Genomic DNA, 7,452 nt, shown 5'->3' with positions numbered 1-7,452 from the left:
GCACAACTTCCAGACTCCGGGCTGATATTAGGTAGAAAAACCTAATATCAATTTTTTGTTAAGTGCATCATTTTTGTAATTAACGCTGTTATTGTTAATGTTTACTCAAGTCAGTAGAACGACCGTCATGGGTTTTAAAGCTGCTTCCGTTCGATAATTTTTTAGAGCGTTTCGTTCACAATATCACCGCGTATGTTTTCTTTCTCAGTTAATTAAAGCCTTTGTGGAAAATCTAGTGGATGGCTTGCGTCAAAAATAGTGGCATATTATTTCCACAATACAAAGGAAATCAACAGAAAAATTCGTACTCAAATCCAGATTCACCCAAATAGAAAACAATGTGTAATGCGTGGCTTTCATGCAATCCGTTCTTTTTGTTGCAAAATAAAAATCCGCTTCAATAGTTTAAATTCCATAACAAAGCAAAATGTACTCAAAAACTGTAGTATGTAAATCCATTTTCCGTGGAAAAAATCTCTATACGAACGAAAATAAACCCAGAGAATAGTTTAATTCGGTCAACCATACGGCTTTTCTATTAGAACGTATGTAGATTAATAGGAAAGGTTTGTTTTGTCGAAACGCTATTTAAAGACCTCTCTACACGTGTCTGAATTGGGGCCTTAAATAAGTGGAGTGAAAAGGTGCTCTTAATGGAAGGAACATTTAAGTCCCATTACCTTTTTGTCTTGGGCCCAATTTCCAGGAATCTTTTCGACTTATTTTTATATTAATACGAAATAACACGAAACATTGTTGTAAGTACAATGATAGACTCTGATATTCTAGAAGCGTGATGTATCCCCACTTCCATTAAGTCTATGCTTTAATAAATGGAAAAAATAAGTTTTAATTTCTTCACGCATTATGTAACATTTTACGTTTGAACGAATTTTGATGCAGGTTTTGTAACGGCGATAGTTGGTGGAGGAACGGACTGCCGAGATGAATGTCCGCAGGTTCAAATCACAAGGGCACACACCTCTGACTTTTCTAAAAAAATATGTGTGTATTCTTTGTGAATTATCGCTTGCTTTAGCTGTGAAGGAAAACCTCGTGAGGAAACCTGCATACCTGAGAAATTCTCTATTAGGAATTTTAGAGGGTGTTTGAAGTCTACCAACCCGCACTAGGCCAGCGTGGTGGACTAAGGCCTATTCCCTCTCAGTAGTGGAGGAGGCCCGCGCCCAACAGTATTATAATACACAGCTGATATTATTATTATTTGGAATATAATTCAGTAAACATCGAGACTAAAGGAATGCTAGAAAATAATGCATATCCAAATCTAAAACGAGAACAAGGTTATAGTATATATACTTAGCATGAAACAACGTGTACATAATTTCACAAAAACATATTATTTCAATCCTCTTTGTTTTCTTACTTCAATTCGCATCGAACTAACAGGATTCGCAGAAGGTTAAATTTAAAATATTCAACAATTCCGTAAAAACATGTGTATTTTGTTCTAAAACCACAATAAGAGCAAACAAGTTGCACACGGTTTACCTGTAAGTTTTAGTTAAACAATGCTAGTGCCAGCTAAAATTTTGTAGCAAAAGTCACGTCTAATCTGCTTTTAGTAGATGTTAGTTTAGTGTTAACTCATAAGCATTGTGTTCTTTGTGTCTGTCATTTTGTTCATGAGATAAAGTTAGTTTTTGGTTTTAATTCTAGCTTCAAGTACGTTTGGAATTCAATGAACTCTTTGTACAGGATTGCTGAAAACTCTGAAGAAGACTCCAATCATTATCTGCGACTAGACAAGCCACAAATCCTTGCCAAGGACACCCATTCCTGCCTAGGATGATTCGCGAGGTTATTGAAATAAAAAAATCTGAATTTCTATAGATGGTTGGAAGCTTGCGCAAACCTAGGATCCTGTTCTATATTTAATTAAATCGAAACCCAAAAGACTGGCTGCCATACTTCAAAACACTAAGCTCATTCTGCGTGGATCGGATCGTTAACAGCTAAAAAAATAAAAAAATATGTATAATTGTAAAATGTAGGTTGATATTGTAACTTTGAGTTTATGGAGGATCAACACCTCAATCCGCCCCATGACTATTAATGCTGTAAAGCCTTCGAAACGTCCAGAGAAAATTAAAACATAACTAATAAAACATAGCTTTTGCCCGCGGCTCCGCCCGCGTTATAAAGTTTTTCAGGCTAAAGTTTTCCGTTATAAAAGTAGTAGTTTCCTGGGAGCCTATGTTCTTCCCAGGGTCTCAAACTGTCTCCATACAAATTTCATCTTAATACGTTGGGTAGTTTTTGAGTTTAACACGTTCAGACAGACAGATGCAGCGAGGGACTTTGTTTTATAATATATTTTTTAGAACTTTTTAAGTGGAACAATCCCGTCATACATCATTGTTGCATAACTTTAACCGTTTACGCAGCGCAGGCAACGGAAGCTCTCAAAACTAATAATTTTCCCCGTTTTTGCAACATGTTTCATTACTGCTCCGCTCCTATTGGTCATAGCGTGATGATATATAGCCTATAGCACTCCAGGAACAAAGGGCTATCCAACACAAAAAGATTTTTTCAGTTCAAACCGGTAGTTCCTGAGATTAGCCATTACTGCTCCGCTCCTATTGGTCATAGCGTGATGATATATGACTTTGAGCACTCCACAAACAAAGGACTATTCAACACAAAAAGAATTTTTCAGTTCGAATCGGTAGTTTCTGAGATTAGCCATTACTGCTCCGCTCCTATTGAATATAGCGTGATGATATATAGCCTATAGCACTCCACGAACAAAGGGCTATCCAACGCAAAAAGAATTTTTCAGTTTGGGCCGGTAGTTCCTGAGATTAGCCATTACTGCTCCGCTCCTATTGGGTATAGCGTGATGATATATAGCCTATAGCACTCCACGAACAAAGGGCTATCCAATGCAAAAATATTTTTTCAGTTTGGACCGGTATTTCCTGAGATTAGCCATTACTGCTCTGCTCCTATTGGGTATAGCGTGATGATATATAGCCTATAGCACTCCACGAACAAAGGGCTATCCAACGCAAAAATAATTTTTCGGTTTGGACCGGTAGTTCCTGAGATTAGCGCGGCGTTCAAACAAACAAACAAACAAACAAACTCTTCAGCTTTATATAATAGTATAGAAGTATAGATAGATAAACCGCCATAAAATCTGAAATCTAGTTTTATTTTGATTACTATAATGATATTCAAAAGTAAGTTTAGCTGTAATATGTTATCATTTTATCGACGGTTTTACCCAAAAAATAATATAAGATTTTTGCTTCAAACCTACAAGTAAATTTTATAGCAAATTTATCATTTTGATTATTTAGAAAGATTTTGGCATCCTATTTACTCTCGCTATACCTAAAATTCCCAACTTGGGTCAAAAAATTACCATAATAAACAGGCAAGCTATTCTTACATGGAACTTGTTTATCAATGCATGAAACTGATTTCGACGTATCGCCGTAAAAATGAGCATCGTACGCGTTCCATATGCTCATACGGCGGCTTCATAGCTGATCGGGTTTTCAATCTCAACCGTAATAAGACTTCCGACACTGTAACACTCCCCTCACTGAAGTATTGGACAGGATTATAAAAAATATTGATCGTAAAGGAACCCCTACTAGTGTTATATGCATGGCATTTTGCTGCCAGCCCGAGCTGGTTACTTCGGTTTGTACCTTGTTTTTATTATAAATTTTATCTCTAATTTAAAATGTCCATAGTTATATAAGTAATTTTAATAGTTGTTTATAAATAATAATAATTATTCTTATGCTTTGTTTTGACGTATCATAAGTGCAACTTTGTTCGCCTACGTGATAAATAAAGTATTTTATTTTATTTTATTTATATTTTAGTGAGTTAAGGAATTTCTCGTAATAGCTATACTACCGTCTTAAGCGCAAAAGCAGTATGTTAGGGAAACCTTAATTCGAGATAATCAAAGTTTTGTAAATATAGTTTTATAGTTAGTAGTTATAGTTTTTTAAGTACAACTGAGACAGAGAAAACTCTTTTATAATTTTTTTTAACAAGTTCTAAACAAGGTACCGTTATTTAGGTAACTTCATTGGATGGGCATTTCTTTAAGCTGTCTGACGACATAAAATTCATTATTTAGATTTTTCTTGATATACCGCTTTTGAGCTTAGCACGGCAATATAAATACTGACTGCACTTTAAATTAAAAAGGGTAGATTGAATTAGACGTAATCAAAATATAACTTTTTCTGGTAATTTGCTCTTATAGGAAACAATGGATTTTTTTATATAGCTACATTGTTTTTGTAACTGGAAAGGTTTTCCACGTGAGCGAAGTCGCGAGCATCACCTAATTTATAATATTTTAACATCAGCAGTCTACGAATTATGAACTGTGTATTCAGAATAGGGGTCTCTGTAGCGCTTACAAGATATTTTTTCCACTCCAGTGCCTTCTATATTACGGCAAATGCGCCGTCGATGCCCGATACTTTGATGTCACATTTTTAAATTACGTTAAGAGTAGATTTTTCATCAATGCAGCTATAGAACGATAAACATAGGTACCTAAAACTAATAGAACTATACATCAAAGCATACTAAAGTTATATATGTACTATTTATAACATGCATCGTGTAAACTGCGGCCTAACTCGGAATTTCAATTAAATGTTCCCTGTTCATGAAAATTTGAGAAACCAGGCGCGAAATGCGAGTACGTGCCGGAAACTAACTTTAATTTGACACGTAAAGGAAATATAACGCATGCGGTCTCAAAATAGGTTACAGTTAAGCCCCTTTAAGCCTTTTGAACTTCTGAGCTCCAATGTTTTACGGCAATTAGGCATTGTCACGTTTGTGGATTTGAAATCTGACACGCTAGCCTATTTTAAACAAAAAGGTATTCCAATTCGTGTAATAGGTTTAATCTTTTATGGTAGAAGTTGGAATTTGGGGAATTAAATAGATTTGTGGTACATACTATAAATTTTAAACATTAATATCGTTGATTTACATTTGTATGATTTTGAAAATTATTTTTAGTAAAAAACGAGAAGAAAATTGTTCATTTAGGGAAGTATTGATACGAATATTTCTGCGATTTGAAATGTATTGTTGTTCATGATAGAGGAAAATAGATATTGTGATACTAAGTTTTGGGTACATTTTAGTTTTACGATATAGACCTTTATAATTCAAGAGGGTACCTGTATTTCGATAATGCTAATGCCTGATAATGCTGAGTTATGTCTCTGTATCTTGCTTGTAGAAAATGTCAGAGTTTATCAGCTAGAACATATCCTACATTGAAATAACGGAAAACATTCTAGTAAGTTCTATTTAGTATTTACTTCGCAATTTTATTTTCTTAAACGACATCGATAATATGTTTATTGTATTAGTTGTAATTTTTTGTGCTCATAAAATTATTATTATTACTATCACAATTTTGGTTCATCTAGATATGAGGCAATTAAAAAATGCGGTTAAACATTTATTATAGGGTAGTTATTTACTATGAGGGGCCTTATTAATACACGTTGTATATGTCTGTCATAGTAATATAATATTTTGTCTCATTTCCTGTGACGCAAAAGACTGAATAAATATTATAACATAATTATATTCAGCGTTGATTAGTTAGGCGATAGTTGTTAACATTTTCTTTTCTCTATTAATTTAATATAGAATTGGATTTATATAATTTTTCTCAATAAATACGTTTCCTATTTAAGTAAAATACGATTATTTGTGTGTGAAGAATAATCTAGGTTAGCTACAAAAAAAATCAGAGGGGTTGTTAAATCCTAGAAAACGTTTTTCGCTCGTAGGGAATATAATTCCTTGGTAGTGGTAACACACACCGCCATATCCTGAGGGAGGTTAGAGGTTGTATAAGTGAAGTACTCTGTTTACTATTATAGTTTACTCCAGATGCTTTGTACAAAATATATATACTTTAGAGCTCACAAAAGATACCCATAGAGCTCTTAAATTTTTCACATAAGGCAAAGGAGGCAAAGTCGTAAAGCCCAGGCCGCTGTTTTTTAAAATCTTATAACATAAATAAATAGTACCAATTCAGCAAAAACATCACGTTTATTTTAATCACATTTATAAAATTTTTGAATATTGTCATACTATTTAATTATCTGTAGAAAATAAGACTATGTTCCCAATACTAGTAGTTTGTTTCAATATAAAATGCACGTTTTTAAAAAGTATCTTCAAATGTTTGAAAATGGGATACCTTAGAAGTTAGAAACACGATGTTCGAACTTCGATGAGTCATGGGAACTCCAATGGCCGGTGAGAGGCTATTGCGGTTGGTTGATTTTGTATTGGAGTATACGTTAGTGTCTTTTCGTGTTTATGAGCGTCCTCAGTGCATCTTTGTAAGTTGCCATAGATTTGGAGCTGGGCTCAAAGTTGTCGCGCCAAAAAGGTTATAGTTTAAATGAAGCATTTTACACCCCAGAGTCGTTTCTAACAGTCAAAAAGCTCTATGGTATACAGGCCGTACTTTTAGTAATAACATATGTAAATGTTCTATCAGAGATCTGAGATATTTTCATAGTCATGCCACCTTACACATCTAACACTGCAGTTATATGAATTTATAAAGTTCATTGAACTTGTAAAGTTACAAATACATTGCAGTATAAATGAACAAGTTTTATCGTCTAGGTTATAGTAACTAAGAGATTTAGAAGTTGGCACGTGAGGGTGAAGACAAACTCGGAGCACGCAGTATCGGGATACTCGGACGTGTTAGGGTGGAAACACAGTGACGTAGTTATTAAATTGTAATAAGGTCTATTTGGTTTATTTTGTTATGATTTAATACCTTAATGACGAGAGGAGGCTGTAGCTTATGGTCTACTTGATTCTGTCACGACTTCATCCGTGTGCTGACTCTTGTTGGAATTAAAATTTCTACTGTGTACTGTTCTGGAATAAAAAATATTTATTTATCGTTAATCCTAAGATTTAGATTTTAGAAGAAGAAGAAAAGAGAGGACGTCTTTTCAAACATTTTGGGTTTAAGGGGATATTTTAAATCTAACAAAAAGGTACCTATTAATAATTAAGAACGTTACTAGAAGGTAGTGCACACTATAAATTAAATTCTCCGAATTCACTCATAATCAGTATGAACAGGGCCTAATATTTCAATTGGATCTACACATCACGCATCATTGTAACCTCATATAACCTCTATCCCGAGGGAGTTTTTCTCACAGGAGCAGAAAATTTTAAGATATTCTCTTGGAACCAGTGAGCACGAAAACTTTTTCTCAGTAGACGTTACTTTAGTGAAAGTTATATTTTAGACGATCATTGTTTTGTTGACTGTTAAAAATAATATAAATTCGTGCGAAATGCCGTCGGAATATCTAACAACAGTTCCTATAATATTAATTAAGTAACCGCATCCGATAATGTATTTTTTTATGGCTT

Source organism: Manduca sexta, chromosome 15 (assembly GCF_014839805.1).
Source record: "Manduca sexta isolate Smith_Timp_Sample1 chromosome 15, JHU_Msex_v1.0, whole genome shotgun sequence".
Taxonomy (NCBI): domain Eukaryota; kingdom Metazoa; phylum Arthropoda; class Insecta; order Lepidoptera; family Sphingidae; genus Manduca; species Manduca sexta.
The sequence above is the reverse complement of the archived record's forward strand: the minus strand, read 5'-3'. Positions refer to the sequence as shown.